Consider the following 18,778-nt stretch of genomic DNA (forward strand, 5'->3'; position numbering starts at 1 on the left):
ATTTTTTCCATTGCATCTTGCATACTAGCCTCTGTTCAGCGATACATTAGCCATAGGGTCGACCCCATCGTGTCTTGGTTAGCAAACCATGTTCACTCGCTGATTTTTAAATCATGATGCGATGGTAGAGCCATCCTTTACATGGGCATCTTAGTTAGAAACTCACTGACATTGGTTGCCCATGTTGCTATACTGAGTAGGCTCGGGAGTCCTCTTTTGTCCTACCATTACTTGTGCATTGAAGACACATTCTCCTTTCTTCTATGCTTATTTCTGGCCTTATACCCTAGAGGCCCCTTTGTGTTCAGTTGTACTGCTGCATTGCATTTTGACTATTTGCACCTTTTGGCCTTGAGCCGACTTCACTTGGACTCATGTTTAAGCCACTTATTTTACATTGTATTCTACAAAATCGGCCATGCAATCACTTAGTTCTGCAACTTGACGCATCCTTTGACCCATGGAAGGAACATCCCTTTGAGTGTCCTTGACCACTTTCACCTCCCTGCATTGAGCATAGAACTGTTCCCATCCCAGGAACTAAATCATATGTTTCTCTGACACTCATTCTTTCCACTGTATTATAGCATTCTTTTATTCTTTTTCCAGCTTAAAGAAAAAGACAAAAAACTTATATATTCCAAAAAGAGCGGGAACGGGACAACATTTCCATATTTTGTTGGCAACTAGAGTCAGTCATGTTGCCCTTGAACAAAGCACTCAAAAGAAAGTATCTCCTCCATTTTGGGCGGGATTTAGTTTGACTTAGGTATTTTGTAACCTTGTTATTGATTCAGTTCTCCTTTGATTGGTTACCTCTTGTGATACAGGAAAGTGTTCCCTCTGCGGACAGAGGCAACCCCTCTAGCCCTAGAGTGGGTTTAGTCACAAACAAGGACAGATCAATGATAGCTTTCCTTAAACAGTCATAGTTGGAGGCCTACCTCAACCGGTGGTCGATGGAGTTCCGTTGCGTTGCTCCAGCTTCCGCTTCCTTCTCCTAATGAGTAATCAACCTGAAACAATGCAAAGGAAATACAACAAAGCACGTAACCGGAACAACAATGATCTATTTACTCAAAAAGTCAAGAAGTCATGAGCTATCAAGTACATTACATACAAGACATAAGAAAACATCATTGATTGCGTTAATTATGAAATAAGAGTAAGCTTACAACCAAAGTCTTGACATCACAAGCCTTCTCAAAGGGATCCAGCCAGCATGTTCTTCAAGCATTCACTCTTTGAAGATGGATCTCCCAACATACAATTCTCTCTCACTCACAAGTTTTACACAAGATTAAGGGCACTTCACAACCTTCCTCAAGCTATCAACAATACCACACTTGTCACACCCACACCAGCTATCTAACAAGCTCACAAGTACTAATAGCACTATCAGCAACCACTCCAAAGACTAAGAACTCCAAAACTAGCAGCACATAGCAATGGTGAGAGTTTAAATAGGAGAAGGAGTCTCCATGAAAGGTGGGAGGATGAGCTTATCTCCAAGGAAGGTAGCACAAATGACAAAACAGCCACGCCAGAGAAAGGAGGGCGACATAAACTAGGCCAACAACTAGGTCTGGAGTCATCTGGAAGGCCGACTGTTGGAACAAATTCGCCCAATCTGGATCATCGCTGGAACATAATTGGTCTGCCATGCTGACATCGCTATTGAATAACATAGCTAGTCAGATCATCGTGGGAGACTACAAGCGACAGTTGCGCTGGCACATGAAATTTGACCATCACGGGAATCACATGTACTTTCGCGATGGCAGCGCTTATGGATTGTTTTGAAGCGCCCTTCAGCGCGTTTATTTGGCCAACAGACGCAATGAGGCAGAAACTTTGGAAAAGTGGGTCATTTGGCAACATCAAAGAGCATGAGCATGAATGACTTAGGACTCATGACACAGTAGGAAGATTGGAGTGAAGACAGTGACAAATTACTATGTAACAGATGCCCCCTAAAGTATGAAGCCCGAGAGAGAGGGAGGGTTGAAATGCTTTACGAAACTGACTGAGCTGGAACACCATCTAGAAGAACCTGCACGCAAGTATAACTGATATCTCAGATAATGAAGTACATGTAGTCTAAGCATGGGCGTAGACATCCAAAAGACATTCGAAATAGGTCTGTGGCATGGACGCAGCCATCCAGCTAATAAGACCATGATGATGATAAAGGTATGGTCGCAACCATCCATGAAGACTCAGGTATGGTCGCATCCATCCATCAATGAGTCATGTAATCATAAAACCAATCCACGCAGCCTGAACATGTGTAATCTGAGTTCGGGGTCTTGAACCCATCCGATCATAGTACAAATTCTAACATGCGAATAGATGTGCTGAGGTCGAGCATGATAGAACATCGCTTGATTACCGGTCAATGATGAAAACTGTTAACAAGTGCGAGAGAAACCACCAATAATGCCAATGGCTCTCAAGGTACTATCCGGCACAATCCACGAAGTGTGAAAAAGGAACTGAAGTTGAACACTCATGGAATCACCCAATCGACGACCAATGACGAAAGTCGACTGTCAGATGCAAAGAACTTGCCATTGAGGTATGCAAGTTCTAAGGTACCAAAGGGGATCTCTAGATCAATCTCCTGGATAATGACCTGATGTCAACAGGAGACAACCCGTCGTAGGAGGGCCATAATGTTTCCCCCATCAACGACACGAGATGAGGAACAAGTGGCAAATGGAAAAACAGAGTACCAGAGGAGAAGGCGAGGGTGTAAATTGTAGAAGGATTATACTCTTGAACATGTCAGCGACACGACTCCAGAGGGAGGCAGCATTCAGATACCAAGGGATCAGAGGCTCGATGGAGACGACATGAATCGAATGGAATGAGGCTAGAATGATAACCCAAACCCGCGGAAGGCCAAATAACGATGTATGGATGTTCCAACCCGAAAAGAAGCAAAAGTGTCGATGTTCAAGAGTGACTAGCTGCCATAGACAATCAATGATAAACCTGTTGTTGAGTCCAACCTAGTAATGATTTAATGAGCCCTAGGAAGGAGAAGCTCGAGTCTCGTCATGGTGACGAGTCCAATGTCGTCAGGGTTTAACGAGTCCAACATAGGTAAAACTCGGAGTCTTTTTCATGTTTAGAGAATTTGAAAAAGACACGGAAAATAAAACTCCAGGGTGGTCCTTTTTCGTAGATTTGTGTCTCTCGAGCCCGAAAAGGTATAAAATCATACTCGAAAAAACCGCCCGATCATTACAATCGAGGATTACTTTTCGTAACTAGTGACCTCGACTCGAAAAAGTAGAAAAGCAATCGAAGGCACGTCATTTCGTAACCAATAGCGAACCTGAAATGACAAAAGTCCGACAATCTTTTCGTGTTTACATGGTCAGAAAAGAGCTTAAAGTGGACCGCATTTTTAATTCCGTTTAATGAGTCAAAAGAGCTTAAAGGAGACTCATCCTGGAGGAACGAGTGGTATAAAGGGTAGCAACTGGTTCCGGCAATGGTGGAACTGCTCAAAACATGTAATGGTCAAGAGGCTGGCTAATAAAACCACTCATTGTTGCAGTTCCTTAGGAAAGGAAAAACGATCAAGGGAAAGCATATGATCAGCCAAAGAGATGGTGGCGATGGAATGAAACAACCAAGGCTCATCTAGCAGAACTTAACGGATAAACGGAAATCACAAGATGTAAATCAGGTATGGGCTCATTTTTACACAAGCTTGAACCATGGAGAACTCTGCTTGGATTTGGTTTCATGTTTACACAAGCTTGAAACGAAAAATTATGCTTGTTATAAGTTTGCATGCCCCCAGGCATAATGATGCAAATCGAGGTACATGCCCCCCAAGCTTCATTGCATTCAACGAGGTGGATGGAATGAAGGTTCACTTTCGAGATCTTGGAAAGACTCGACTTGGATTTTACAAGATCTTAATCAAAGACTCGATTTGGAAAGGGGAGATATTTCATTTTTTAATGAGGTTGACACAGTGAAAAAGAACTATCCTCATAACCCTTGTTTCATTTTATAACGAGCTTGACACAAGACAAGGAACTGTGCTCCAGACTCCTTGTTTAATTTTTTAACGAGGTTGACACAGGAACAAACTATCCTCGTACTCCTGTTCATTTTTTAACGAGGTTGAGACAGGAACAAAATATCCTCCTGCCCTTGTTTCATTTTTTAACGAGGTTGAGACAGGAACAAACTATCCTCAAACTCTTGTTCATGGGCCACACGAGAACATGGCTCCCAAGAGGTCCTCGTGGGATGGAAGAGACGCACTCTAGGAGGAATAAATGTCATGATGCACCAATGACAAATCAGATTCCAATGCCCCCAGTACATGATGTACGAGACCATCTGCATGATCATCAGTAGAGGCGGAGACAGAACGGGTAGCCACATAATTGACCTGTGGCAAGGAAGGTACTGCTTGCGAGCAAGAACCGAGAGGGGATGACAACTGTGCAGGAGGCACCAGGGAACTAAAGAATGATAATTGATCTATGGTCACCATTCTTCCATCGTGTGGAAAACAAACCACACGAAAAAGTGAAGAGACAAGGGCCTCCATGGCATAAACATAGTCACGGCCAAGGAGAAGACTGAAATCTAAAGCACCTTGGACAACCATAATGTCTATATAGACAATTTTGCCCCCCAAAGTAACAGGAAACTTTGGGAGGATCCCTAACGGTTGACTGGTTCCTCCGTCAAACGCTAACAGATTTTGTGCAACCGGCACAAGCTGTGGGGAACCCAAAGCTTTCCAAGTAGTGGAAGGCATAAGACTAACAGATGCACCCTCATCCAAGACAGTACCAAGTACTACCTTATCATAGGCATGTACTGTAATCTGGAAAGGCACATGGGATGGAAAGCGGAAAGTAGTCAAGTGACTCCAGTCGAAGGAAACGACTGAACTACTTGGTGGGGGAATCGTATGATTGCCCCCCTGCTCTACAGGAACCGAAGAAGGACCCTCATGATCAGCAGGGATAGGAGGGTCGTTCTTGGACTCAAGAGAATCTGACAAGACGAGAAGAACATGAGCATGATGCTCTTCCGAAACAGAGTGATCAACAGGTGGTGAACCCAAGTCGACACTCTCTTCGACCAATGGTTGGTCTGGAATAGGCTGAGCATAGCCAGGCTCGGAAGGAGGAGGACGGAAAAGAGAAGAATCTAAGTCAAACTCTTTGTCGATGGAGGGAGGGTCTGAAGAGAGCCTCTGATAACCAACGGGAAGTTGGGGTGAAGAAGCTGTAAGAATTTCCAAAACGGTGGAAGCATTATCCATGAGCGGACAAAGGTGAAGGGGATGGTTGCCTTCACATAGCCTACAGGGGAATCGAATCTTCCCTTTCTTCTTACCGTTTCTAGTGGATAGGGTATCATCACCATGAGCTTCAGAGGACGATGAGGGATGAGCCGGATCGTGATACCATACTTCTAAGATCCTAGGAATTCCAGGACAATCACGAAGAAGATGGTCACCCTTGCACAATTTACAAGGAAACTTAACCTTCCGTGGAGGAGCAGAAGGTGGCCTGACCTGAGATGTACTCGGAGCAATAGCTGCATAGGTGGCCTCACGTTTATCATACTTCTTCTTCTTCTTCATCTTCTTCTTCTTCTTCTTAGTCTCCTGGTTACTAGATGTGAAACTTTCACCAGGCGAAGGAGGAGAGGAGGAGGAAGAAACAGGAGAAGAAGGCGTAGGCTCAACCTTGGAATCAACATGTCATGGTTCGGACGAAGGAGACAGTGGAACAGGAGTCATGACACTCGGGACCACCGAGGTTGAAAACAACCATACGGGCAAACCAATGGTTAACCCAGGCAAAGACAATGTTGCCATATACGGAGCACCGGCATTTCCAAATGAAGGAAACGGACCAGGATTTCCATCTGGGGGAAAACCTTGGCCGGTAGACTCGGGGAATGTTGCCATCAAGAACGAGCCTGAAAAACACTCTTATCACAACCAAGAACTCGAACTTTTACCAGGAATATTTCGTGGACAGTAAATTTTATGAGTCGAGAAAAGGACGAAAAGGTGACTCTATCTCTTTCGAGGTTTAATGAGCCTAAAAGGACAAGTGATCAAATGGACCTTTTCTTTTAGGGAGTCCGAAAAGGAATGAAAGTGACTACTCTGGAGAACTAGGCAAAAGATTTACCAGACAAATCCGTAAAACTGCATATACACCTTGGCAGTCATATGAAAACCAAGGACTTTCCGTACGGCAGTCAATCTTCCCGAATGTTGTGTTCGGTGCGTTACGGCTTGTAAGGCGGTAGACACGGCTTCCTAAGGATAAAGGATGATAACCTAGTGTGGTCTCCCAGCATATACTCGACGGTACATGGGAGCACAAGTCCGTACTAGACCACTATTGAGTCACAGAAGGAGGAATCACCCAACCTTGAGTGGAAACAAAAGTGACTAGGTTTAACAATGTCGGAGCACGTCTATAGCCTAGACCTATAAATGTGTGCATTATGTTCCAATGCGTTGTTAGATTTATTCAGTTCATTTTAAAGTTTATCTTGGATTATGTTTCAGTTTCCAGGCCCTACCATATGTATATCAAAAACCTAGGATGCAGCTAAAATGAGTAAAGAATCTTTCATTTCGATGAAAACCTACTTACAGAAAGGTAGAGAGTTCATTCCCAAACCAAGACAAGCAAACACAAACACTAATAAACACAATGCATCAATACACTAATCTCACGATGCATCGATACTACTAATGATAGATTTAAAATTCGCTTTTCAATTTCTCAAACATGAAAATTCGTAATGCAAATGTACTTTCACTTTCGTATGCTAAATGAATGCAAACTTTTAATTTTTCTTTTTTTGTGTCAATTCAAAGAGACAAACAAGCAATTGTGAACTGATCGATCCAAACAATTGTGATCTATGCTTGGTAGTGAAGAAATCGAATCAACATAAAAAAAATTGGTTCAATAATCAACACTTAAAATCAACCAGCAAGAAAACAAGCAGTGAAAAAGCCTCAAGCAAATCAATAAGACGGTTGTGGATGAACCTTGAACAGACAAGTAACCCAAGCAAACGATTTCTCGATGAAACTTCTAAAGGGCTAGGTCACATGGTCTAAAAAACACAAGACTCACTCAAATGAAATCAAAGAGACAATACCCTAACCAAAAGCATTTAAAACAAGCCAATGAGAGACAAGAAACAACAGGGGATAAGTAAGATTGATGAATTCAGGAGGTAAAGTTATAAAAACAACTTTTCAAGAATCATTGCAAGTTGTACACTGATAACTAGAGATGTCATCGCCAGTTTAGATACCATCGCCAGTGATGGACAGACAACTTGAGATGTCATCGCAAATTTTACACAGACAACCCGAGATGATCGCAGAAAAACACCTATTTTCCACGATGATGCGATTTCAAGAGCCGTCACGGGAATTAAGCTAGCAACCCGAGATCATCGCGGGTAAAAAGCTAAAAAGTTGCGATGACATCATGACTGTTAGGATTTTTACCACGATGATGCAAAAAACAATGACAAATGAACAAAAACTCCCGAACCAAAACCAGTCAACCCTTCAATCAAATAGAGGTATTTCCCAGATCAACCCAGGAAACTCAAAAGACTGATAATTAATCCCCAAACTTCAAAAGAGACCAAATCAAAAATCAAAACAAGAGCAAACAAAGGAAGAACAAAGGCCAAGCTCCCCAGTGGAGTCGCCAATTTGTGATGCAGGAAAGTGTTCCCTCTGCGGACAGAGGCAACCCCTCTAGCCCTAGAGTGGGTCTAGTCACAAACAAGGACAGATCAACAATAGCTTTCCTTAAACAGTCATAGTTGGAGGCCTACCTCAACCGGTGGTCGATGGAGTTCCGTTGTGTTGCTCCAGCTTCCGCTTCCTTCTCCTAATGAGTAATCAACCTAAAACAATGCAAAGGAAATACAACAAAGCACGTAACCGGAACAACAATGATCTATTTACTCACAAAGTCAAGAAGTCATGAGCTATCAAGTACATTACATACAAGACATAGGAAAACATCATTGATTGCATTAATTATGAAATAAGAGTAAGCTTACAACCAAAGTCTTGACGTCACAAGCCTTCTCAGAGGGATCCAGCCAGCATGTTCTTCAAGCATTCACTCTTTGAAGATGGATCTCCCAACATACAGGTCTCTCTCACTCACAAGTTTTACACAAGATTAAGGGCACTTCACAACCTTCCTCAAGCTATCAACAATCCCACACTTGTCACACTCACACCAGCTATCTAACAAGCTCACAAGTACTAACAGCACTATCAGCAACCACTCCAAAGACTAAGAACTCCAAAACTAGCAACACATAGCAATGGTGAGAGTTTAAATAGGAGAAGGAATCTCCATGAAAGGTGGGAGGATGAGCTTATCTCCAAGGAAGGTAGCACAAATGATGGAACAGCCACGCCAGAGAAAGGAGGGTGACATAAACTAGGCCAACAACCAAGTCTGGAGTTATCTGGAAGGCCGACTATTGGAACAAATTCGCCCGATCTGGATCATCGCTGGAACATAACTGGTCTGCCGCGCTGACATCGCTATTGAATAACCTAGCTAGTCAAATCATCGCGTGAGACTACAAGCGACAGTTGCGCTGGCACATGAAATTCGACCATCACAGGAATCACGTGTACTTCCACGATGGCAGTACTTATGGACTATTTTGAAGCACCCTTCAGCGCGTTTATTTGGCCAACAGACACGATGAGGCAAAAACTTTGGAAAAGTGGGTCATTTGGCAACATTAGAGAGCATGAGCATGAATGACTTAGGACTCATGACACAGTAGGAAGACTGGAGTGAAGACAGTGACAAATTACTGTGTAACACCTCTTCCAATCATATGGAGAGTTCGCTCGTGCCTCCTGCATGACGAACTTATACAGATTTATCATATGCTGCCATATAGTCATCATTGTGTCGTGATTTTTTTCAAGGGAAGTATGCTTGAATCGGCCTCTCTGTGGTGTCTCTTGTCCTATTTTTCAGTCGGCCATCCCTGGTTGTTAGTTTCATGCTTGTCATCGCATCAGTTACATTGGTCCTTTGCTCGTGCCGGTTTGAGAAGGTGTCCATTGACTTCTTGCTGGCGGGTCTTGTCCTTATTGACGACGACATATTGCTCTAAGGGCAGACCTAGAGCCGCACCCTGGCCCTATTTTCATTATTAATAGGTCACCTTGTGCTCAACATTGATCAGTATCATGGGTCTTTGACTGAGTGGTTTCCCTTGTGTTCGACATCAACTTTCACTATCACACATTGGGATTCATGCAGTGCCTTGGTTTCCATTTGACCCTATTGGTGGATTCCTCGCCTCTATGTCAACTTTCATTATTGGTTGGTTCATAGGGTTTCTATCGTGCGCTAGCTACATCTTGTGTACGCTAGAAACGCGCTTCGGTTGGGTTACTACATCTTTTTCGTCTGATTCCTTCCACATTATTGGCCTACGGATTACACTCGTGCTAGATGGATGAAGGATGCCTTAATGCCTTCCTTTTAGCGGATCTTTTCCTATCGACTATAGCTCCTTTGCTTTGGAACAAAGATCTAGAATTCTTTTGGCAGTACCTTGGGGTTTGCAGTCATCAATGGCAGATTCCTTCGCTATTGACAGTGAGAAACCATCATTGTCCCCCAATTGATAGATTCTTCCAAGTGTTCGAGTTCAGCTCATTCATTTGCACTTGTTAGATTGTACTGGGTACCTTGAATCTCATTATCATTATCGTTGAGTAGTCTCGCGTTTGTTAACGGTATACATCAATGACCGGTGATCAAATGATTTCTCACATGGTCGACCTCATATCATTTATTCCCATTGTGTAGAAATGTACCATGGCAGTCGGTGAAGACCTCAAGTTGCATCAGCATGCTTTGGTTCACTTGTCAGTTGCTCCTATTACTGCTAATTGACACCATCCACCGTATATGTTGCAGTTTTTCACAGGGACATCTTATATGCTGGCATCTGAGTTGTGATGTAGTATCATTTTATTCCATCATGTTCATTTGATACTATTGGGATCAGTTTTTGACATCAGTGATCAACTTCATCTTTCAGCTTCATTGATCATCTTCTTATATGTGATATTCAGACATGTACTTTTTCAATCACGATTAGATGATCCATTATGTACTTTTAGTTCTTTATACTTGTATACATATTGGATCCGCTTGTACTTGATATGCGGACATGCTTTACTTTCTCTGAGCATGGGTATGCCCGCCTCAGACAACAGTTTCTTTCTGATCTCTTTTTGATGGCTTGGCAGGCTGAATTATGGTGAAGTCCTTCTCAATCTCGGCAAGTTTCTTTCCATATTCTGAATACATTTCGGCCATCATGTACCCCTTCTGACCTCATATATTAGGGGGCATCTGTTATAGCACCATTTACCACCCTTGGTATTTGTGATGCTTGGTTTATGGCCTAGGGCAACCCCTCCTTACAGACTTGGTCCAAATATTTTAAAAACGGTGTTTTATTCCCTGTATGCTACTTTGCCCTGAGATAAAAGCGTGTACACGTCGGTTAGTCAATACCCAACCCGTGTATATGTGTTAAAACACTTAAAAAAAATAAATTTCCTTAATTATGGGCGGAGTTCACGGTTTTTAGTTGTTGATTACCTCCTATTGCCCATGGCCCAACTGTTTCCCAACTTAAAAACTAATTGGGAGAAGTATAAATAAACTTCTATGGGAAGGCCTTAGGGAGGAGAAGAGATATAGTTATTATACTGAGATTATCCCTGACTGAGTCTGAAGTATCCCTGTGCTTCATGCACTTCCCCAAGTTTCAGGAAACCCTTGTTTCCTTGATTGTTGATATTCTCCCTCTTGCTTGAGATATCATGGTATTGGTTATGGAAGGAGGTTGTTGAAGACTAGGACTAGACAGATCCGGAGGACGGTTCCGCTTGGAGCCAGAAGAAGAAGACTCAAGTGAATTCTCTCTATGTTAGTTATAGCTTTCTAAAATAAAAAGAAGCATTGTCTTGTTTCCAAGATTAACTTTGTTTATGCATTAGATACTGTTGTAATTCGTATATGAATGTTATTTTGATGTAAAACTAATCATTTGCTTATATGATATAAAGTTAGTTTCATTAAAATGCTTTATCTATGAATGTTATTTTGATGTAAAACTAATCATTTGCTTATATGATATAAAGTTAGTTTCATTAAAATGCTTTATCTATATACTGCTATGTATGTTCGAATTGAATAATTTTTAGGTTTGGAGAACATCAGGAGTTGCAAAGGGTCTGAACCCTGCGGGATCTACCCAAATGAAGGACATTCGGGTATGGTCGTTCTCACATAGTTTGTTTATATAAGCATTTTTCCTGAGTTGTATGAGTGTTTCTTACTGTAATTTTCTCTTGCTCTATTACGGTTCCAACCCAAAGCCCTAGGGTACATATTCCCGTAACATTATGAGCTTGAAAACAATTGTAAGTCAGTTGCTCTTTGCATTGGAGTAAAAAAATGTTCCTCTTTGAGACTCTCGTCACCCTTGTTATCTTATACAGATGTGAAGTTTTGGGGTGCAGTATATCTAGGGAGTCATGGAGAAAGATTGAGATGATCCAAAAGAAATTCATAACCTATAACCTCAAGATCAAGGGAAATACTCCTTATCCTATCCTCTTGACCGAATCTGGTATGTCCCCCATTGAAAGTGCGGCCATGTTTAGATATATGATGTATAAGAAAAAGCTTTACAATATGGAATCCAAGAGGCTCCCAAAAATTGCTTATAACTTTAGTCAAAACCCCCACCTGCGCGTCAAGTGGAGGTGGAATCGGGATGCTCAGTCTTGGCTCAACCTTTAGGGGATTAAGGAGGAGATCATCATGGGAAGCTAGGACATTATCAAAGATACTAGGAAAAGATGTGGGATGATAAGGAGCTGGAGGGTAAAAGGAAGCTAAGGTATTATAAGGAGCTGATCAACCCCACCCTTGATAACCAAAATTATCTCTCTATTTTGACTAGCACTAAGAAGAAAATGAACATCGCTAGGATTAGAACTAAGTCTCATGAGCTTCGAAGTGAGACCGGGCGGTGGTCTACTCCCAAGACTCCCTGGGACTATAGAATCTGTTAGATCTATGATACTAAGAAGGTGGAAGATGAAAATCACTTCCTTTTAGATTGTCAAACTCTTGCCCACATCCGCTCTCAATTCCCTATCATCGGCCACACCTCCAATATTCTTGAATTATTAAGCCAACCCAACTATAGCGATCTTGGAACGCTTCTTTCCTTACTCAATGACAAAAACAAGATTTTGAAGAATGACAACTAGACTCTCTTTTCTTGAGGTCCGGTAGACCACATTGGTCTTAGTGGACGTTAACCATCATCATCATCATTATCAACTTCATGGTAGAGAACCTTAACATGTTTAATTTTTTTGAGACATGTTTTCGGCAATAATCACATCAAAATTCATTTGTCGATGCATTTCGAACCAGCAAGTGCAATTCATCGTCAGGACAAGATCAAGAATCAAATCATGATAGCAAGTTAAATAGAGAGACCGACCATTCAAACAGCGAGAAAGAATGACTACTTTTGACCAAAAAAATGGCTACATTTAACTGGGCTTTAACTATAATTGACTAAACCAAGAGAAATTTATATTAATTAATTAATTAATTAGTTAATTTATTTATTAGATTTATTTATTTAATAATTAAAGTATATGAATAACTAAAAATATATATTTATAATTAACTAAAATTATTTTAGCTATGTTTATATGTAAAGTTATTTAACCAAAAATATTTTTTTGTGAGAGATCATACGTACGATGGATATGAAATTAACCCCAAAAAGAAATTACTTGAAAAATTGAAAACCAAAGTAACATGTACCCAATATACTTGTATTCATACCAAATAAAAAAAATAATGATTAATAAATATTTTATAATGCAACAATAAAGTTGTATATTTAAATATAACACAAAAGAGGAGATTGTTTGACATTGTTATCAAATTGCAAGGCTGATCAATGCTTTTGTGCTTTTTTAATGTGAAGAAGCTTCAACCGTACTCTTGTGCTTTTTTAATGCGAAAAGTTTCAACAATGGCCCATCACATCTCCTGAATAAACAATTCCAAAATACATAAATTTAATCGTTCATTTATACTTGACCCCTCCTTTTATGATGAATGGAGGTGGTGATTCAATTGTGAAGGACAACCAAACCACGCGCGAGTTGTGATGATTAAACGACTTAATTAATTGCAGAAGCAATAACATGTCGTGAGGGGTTGCAAGACAATAATCAATAACGTGGAGTGCACCAACAAGTTAAAGTTCACACATAAACAAAACAAGAAGAAACGAGGGAAGAATTATAAACCCCACATCAAACAATAACACTATAATTTAAAAATCTCATTAATTTAAAAATCCCTATAATAAAATTGAGATAAATTTCATAGTTAAAAATCTTATTATATATATATATATTATAAACCCCACATCAAACAATAACACTATAATTTAAAAATCCCTATAATAAAATTGAGATAAATTTCATAGTTAAAAATCTTATTATATATATATATATATATATATATATATATATATATAATTATAGTTAATTGGGGTTATTTTTAGCGATAAGGTAAAATGGTTATTATTTTTTCTATTTAATTTCAATTTTTCTCTACCGACAAGATTAGCTATAATACTTTTGATGAACCTTGTTGTATTGGCTTCGAGCTTTATGAATTTTTAAGTGAGTATATTTGTAAGTTGGCTTGGTACCAACAACCTCACTCTAAGTGTTGGGTTGAGATAGACACTGATTTCTTTCCACAAGGAAAAAATAAAACAAAATACTTGTTATCATTAATTATTATTATTATTCTTATAATATTAAATAAAGTTATAATTTAGTTATTTTTTATGATTTTTTGTTTTTAATTTTAGCAACTTGAGATGACGAAATAAGTGTTTTGATGCTTATTATGGATTGATGCTTATAAACATTTATCAACAATTTATCTTATATGGTTGTACTAGTTATAATGTTATATAAATTAGCTAGAGGAACTCATAATTAGGTGAAATTGCATCTATTTGACATAAGATTAACTCTTCTAATTATCACTAAAAGTTTTAATTTTTACATGTTATGTAAGGCTAATTAAGGATTTGAAGGTGGGTGGCATTATCACCATGCATTCCCTCCACTACAAGGATGGCGCTCAAGATAAATGACATTTTATAAAAGCTTGAAGCATTACCATGTCACCTATGGGAAAGAACATAGGTGGAAAAATGATATTCCATCACACAACCACTTGAACTAGTCCCAATTAACATGTAGGAAATTTTGCATGAAAAGAGATGTGATGCCCTATATCACAAGATTTGGATTCGAGTTGGAAAATAATTAAGTTTAATTCGAGTTTCAATTTTTTAATAAAATTTGAATCAAATTTATACATCCAAAAGTGGTTCCCATTCTCAACCCCTCCCCAAGAAATTTGAACCAATGACCTGATGGGACTAAAGCCCACACAAACCAATTGATCTACACTTCATGGTTAATTCATTATATATGTTTGTGTGTGTGTATTAATTATAGTTATATTTATAAATTTATAAAAAAATGTATTTGATGTGTACATATATCTAATTTAGTTAACATGTAACCCATGCCAAATGTGAAAAACATGAAAAATAGGTAATATGTTGCTTTTATCCATGTAATTCGAGTCAAACTCACAAGGCTCTTTTCCATGTAATTCGAGCCAATCTCAGAAGAACTCATAACTCTTTTCTTTTTTTTAAAACAATATATTATTATTCATTATTGAATTAAAAATATTTACAAAAACACCAATTGAACAAAAATTCACTGACCATGAGGGTAAGGATCACTGATTGTACGACTATAAAGATAAAACAAAGTAGCTAAAAATCAAATATCCAATTTATCATCAATATCATAACTTCAAAGAAAAAATTGAAAATCCAACAAAACATGAGATAAAAAAAAAAAACAACAAACAAATAAATAAAAACGCGCGCAAAAAAGACTACCAAAATTTTACTTAACTCAAGATTAAGGAGGCACTCCTTCCAAGGTGCTCTTTATAAAGGAAGATTTGAAGCGAACCAGAAACAACAATGACAAAAAAGAAATCAGGGAAATTGATAAAGACCATCATGAAGCCTCTTTCCAACATAAAGTTGTTCCAAAAAAATGGACCCCGGTTGCATTGGAAGAACTCATAACTTTATTCGTGCATCAAAATATCCCATAAGCCTGTTGGCTTCCTTAACTAGTATTTTTATTACAGTCCATGGACCATGGATTCCCTTCTAATGGAGCCCAAAATTCCACAAGTCACGTAGGTTTCACGCCCTTCTTATTTTTGAACTCACATGATTCATTGAAACATGTGCCAAATTTGTATAGAGTTCAGGTCTCAATTAGAAACTCAAGCATTAAATCCGGCGATTCGAGATTCAACCACACATTTGACCGTTGTATGGAGAAGAGAACCTTAACCAAACTTTAATTGAGATCCAAGGAGAGAACTTAAACCAAACTTTAGTCAAACCTGAGACAAATTTGACTTTTGTCAAAGTTCAAGTTTGACGAACCCTATGATATTAATGATAGCTATGCTCACTTTTAAGAGGCTCATCAATACAATATCTTTAACTCTAGTATAATTAGCATTGAGCAAAAACACTAGGCTAAATGAATTTGAATCATGTGATAAAGAAACATTTTATTGAAATCATAAAATTTTGCTGCATACTATGATTATAATTTTATTTAACACATTGAAAAATATATTAATAAAACTTGTTGATTTTCCAAATTTTAAAAATAAATGAACTTAAAATATAGGAAATTATTAAAAAAATATTGTTAGTATGATGACTATATTTTAGATGAAATTAAATAGTTGTTTGTTTTGTAAGTTGAGCATTGGTGAGGCTATATCATAGTTATGTCTAAAAATAATACCTGAATAGGGCAATGAATTGATCAGAGGACTTAATATCTAGGAGTGTATTAATAACACATTTGATCACATCTAGCCAAAACCCAAAACCCAAAACCCCGTAAATATAACTTCCTAAATTTTAAATAATATATAATTATTACATAATTAACTGTTAGACTTATTGTTTTTTAATGTAATTTTTACCAAAAAAATTCTAAATATTTATAATATAGATCACAAAATCTTAAATTCAAATATGACTAAAAATATTATTAATATAAAACTTATTTTTTAAATAATTCTAAATAATATGTTAATATAAAATTATTAAATAATTATGAATTGATGATGATGATAATGGTTAACGTCCACTAAAACCAAACATTGGTCTATCAAACCTAAAGAAACAAATTATTTATTTTGATTTAAGATTTTATTCCTATGCTCAAAAAGCTTCTAGAGAAGCCTCCCGAGCTCACCACAATTTTGACATTGTAAAAGGCTAGGAAGGTCAGTATTGTAACAAAGATTGTGAAACTGAGATCTAATGTGGTTGTACGCGGGGCACTCTAAGAGGAAGTGGTTTTCATCCTCGATGTTCCTATTCTCACATATATGGCAGATCCTTTCCATCCATGGCGTTTTAGGAATTGCCCAACGACCTGTTTCACTATGGAGCTCATGAGAATTCGTTCTAATCTTTGCTATATTAATTTTCTTCTTTGAGCTAGTTAAAATAGAGAGATACTTTTGATCTTCTAGGGTGGGGTTGATGACCTTCTTATAATAACTTAATTTTCTTTTAGCTGCTAAATCTTTCTCACACCATAGTTTTTCTTTGAACTTAGAAGTAACAATATCTTTAATGTTATTTGTGTTTTTCAATGCATCATTCTCATTGATCTCCCAATAGTTTAACTAGGCCCTTGTGTCTTTATGCCACCCCCGATTGAGCCTTAGGTGGTTTTAGCTCGAATTTAAAGCTAGCTTAGGAAGTCTATGATTGTCTATGTTATTGAGTTTGTGCTTGTACAGCAGAAACCTAATCATAGCTAGGCTCTCAATAGGGAAATATCTGCTTCTATAAGGAGAATAGGATAGGGTGTATTACTTTTAATTTTCAAGTTATAAGTTATAAAACACTTATGGATTTTCTCAATCTTTCTCCATGATTCTCTGGAGATGCTGCAACCCCAAACCTCACAGCCATATAAGATAATAGGAGTAACTAAAGTTTCAAAGAGGAACTTCTTTTTATCCCACATTACAAAGTTTGTTGTTTTACAATTATTTTCAAGACCAAAATAAGCTTTCCACCCCCCATTAATCCTTTTCTCAATGCTGTTCCAATTGAGCTTGTGATGAATATCAATTCCTAGGTACTTGTAAGAATACACTTCCTCCAAGTTCCTCCAAGTTATTATTGTCATACATAAAATTAGCGTAAGTGTCCTTCTTGGATTTGATAATCATAACTTTTGTTTTGTCAGTGTTAATAGTCATACCCATGGTAGAGCAAAAATCCTTAAGAAGCCTGAGTTGCTTATCAAGATCAGATGGGCACCTTGCCAAAACAACAATATCGTCAGCATAGAGAAGAAGGATGACGACTATCCCAACTAAGATCGTGCCATCACATCCTGCTTCCTCTAAATATCCTTCAAGCTTATCGATGTAAATGCCAAATAGGGTAGGGGAGAGGGGAAAACCTTGTTTAACTCTGATGTTACACTTAATATCTTTCGACCACCCTTCATTGCTCTTTAGCTTGGCAATTACATTCTCGTATAACCTTATAGTGGCAGCTCTCAACTCGAGAGGAAACTTTAGCTCTTCTAATCTATTCCAAAGGTTGTATCTAGGAACCGTATCGAAAGCCTTTCTAAAGTCCACAAAGCAATAAAATAAATTGGATTTATCATTACAACATTCCTCCGCAATGATCCTAAGCGTAACAAGGTGATCTATTGTTGAGTGATGTCTTCTGAAACCTGCTTGGCCTTTAGCCCGCTTAACTTCACTTTCAAGCCATATGCTTAACTTCTTTTCCAAAATACTACCATATAACTTGGCTAAGAGCGGGCTGATCATAATTGTCCGATAATTAGAGGGGTTATTTGTATCCCCACTTTTAAAAATAGGGATAATGAGGCTCTCAGTCCAAGGTTTAGGGAACCCTTGCTTGACTGCTTGATTGAAAAGCTTGTGGATATGGGGGGTGAGGACAAGACCTCCAATTTTTAAGATTTCCACCTGGTAACCTTCAATGTCCTTAGCTTTCCATTAGCGAGGCGATTAACCCCAAACTTAATGTCTTCTAAAGAGAAAACTTCTTTCGTTGTGAGTAGGGTTTCCAAATTATCCATGACATTGGGAGATTCATAAAGCTTTTTAAGATAGGAATTCCAATCGTGAAAAACAATTTTATTATTATCTTTAGTATTCCTAGTCATAATCTGCCTCCAAAATTTCTTAGGAGCTACCTTAGAGATGTGTAAGAGATTCTCCTGTCTTTGACGAATGTACTACCTCTTTTTCTTTTTAGTTAGGGCTTTATATATTTTTATCTTGTCCATTTTAAGAGATTCATCAACAGCTTCCTTAATTGCTCTCCTCGCACTTTTACAATATTTGTCATACCATGGATTGGTTTTGCTATTTCTTTTATTATTTGAAACTTCAATTGAGAACTTGTTAATAGAATATGA

This window comes from Pinus tabuliformis, chromosome 9, assembly GCF_031772625.1.
Source record: "Pinus tabuliformis cultivar Carrire ecotype Pingquan chromosome 9, CPIR1, whole genome shotgun sequence".
Lineage (NCBI taxonomy): Eukaryota > Viridiplantae > Streptophyta > Pinopsida > Pinales > Pinaceae > Pinus > Pinus tabuliformis.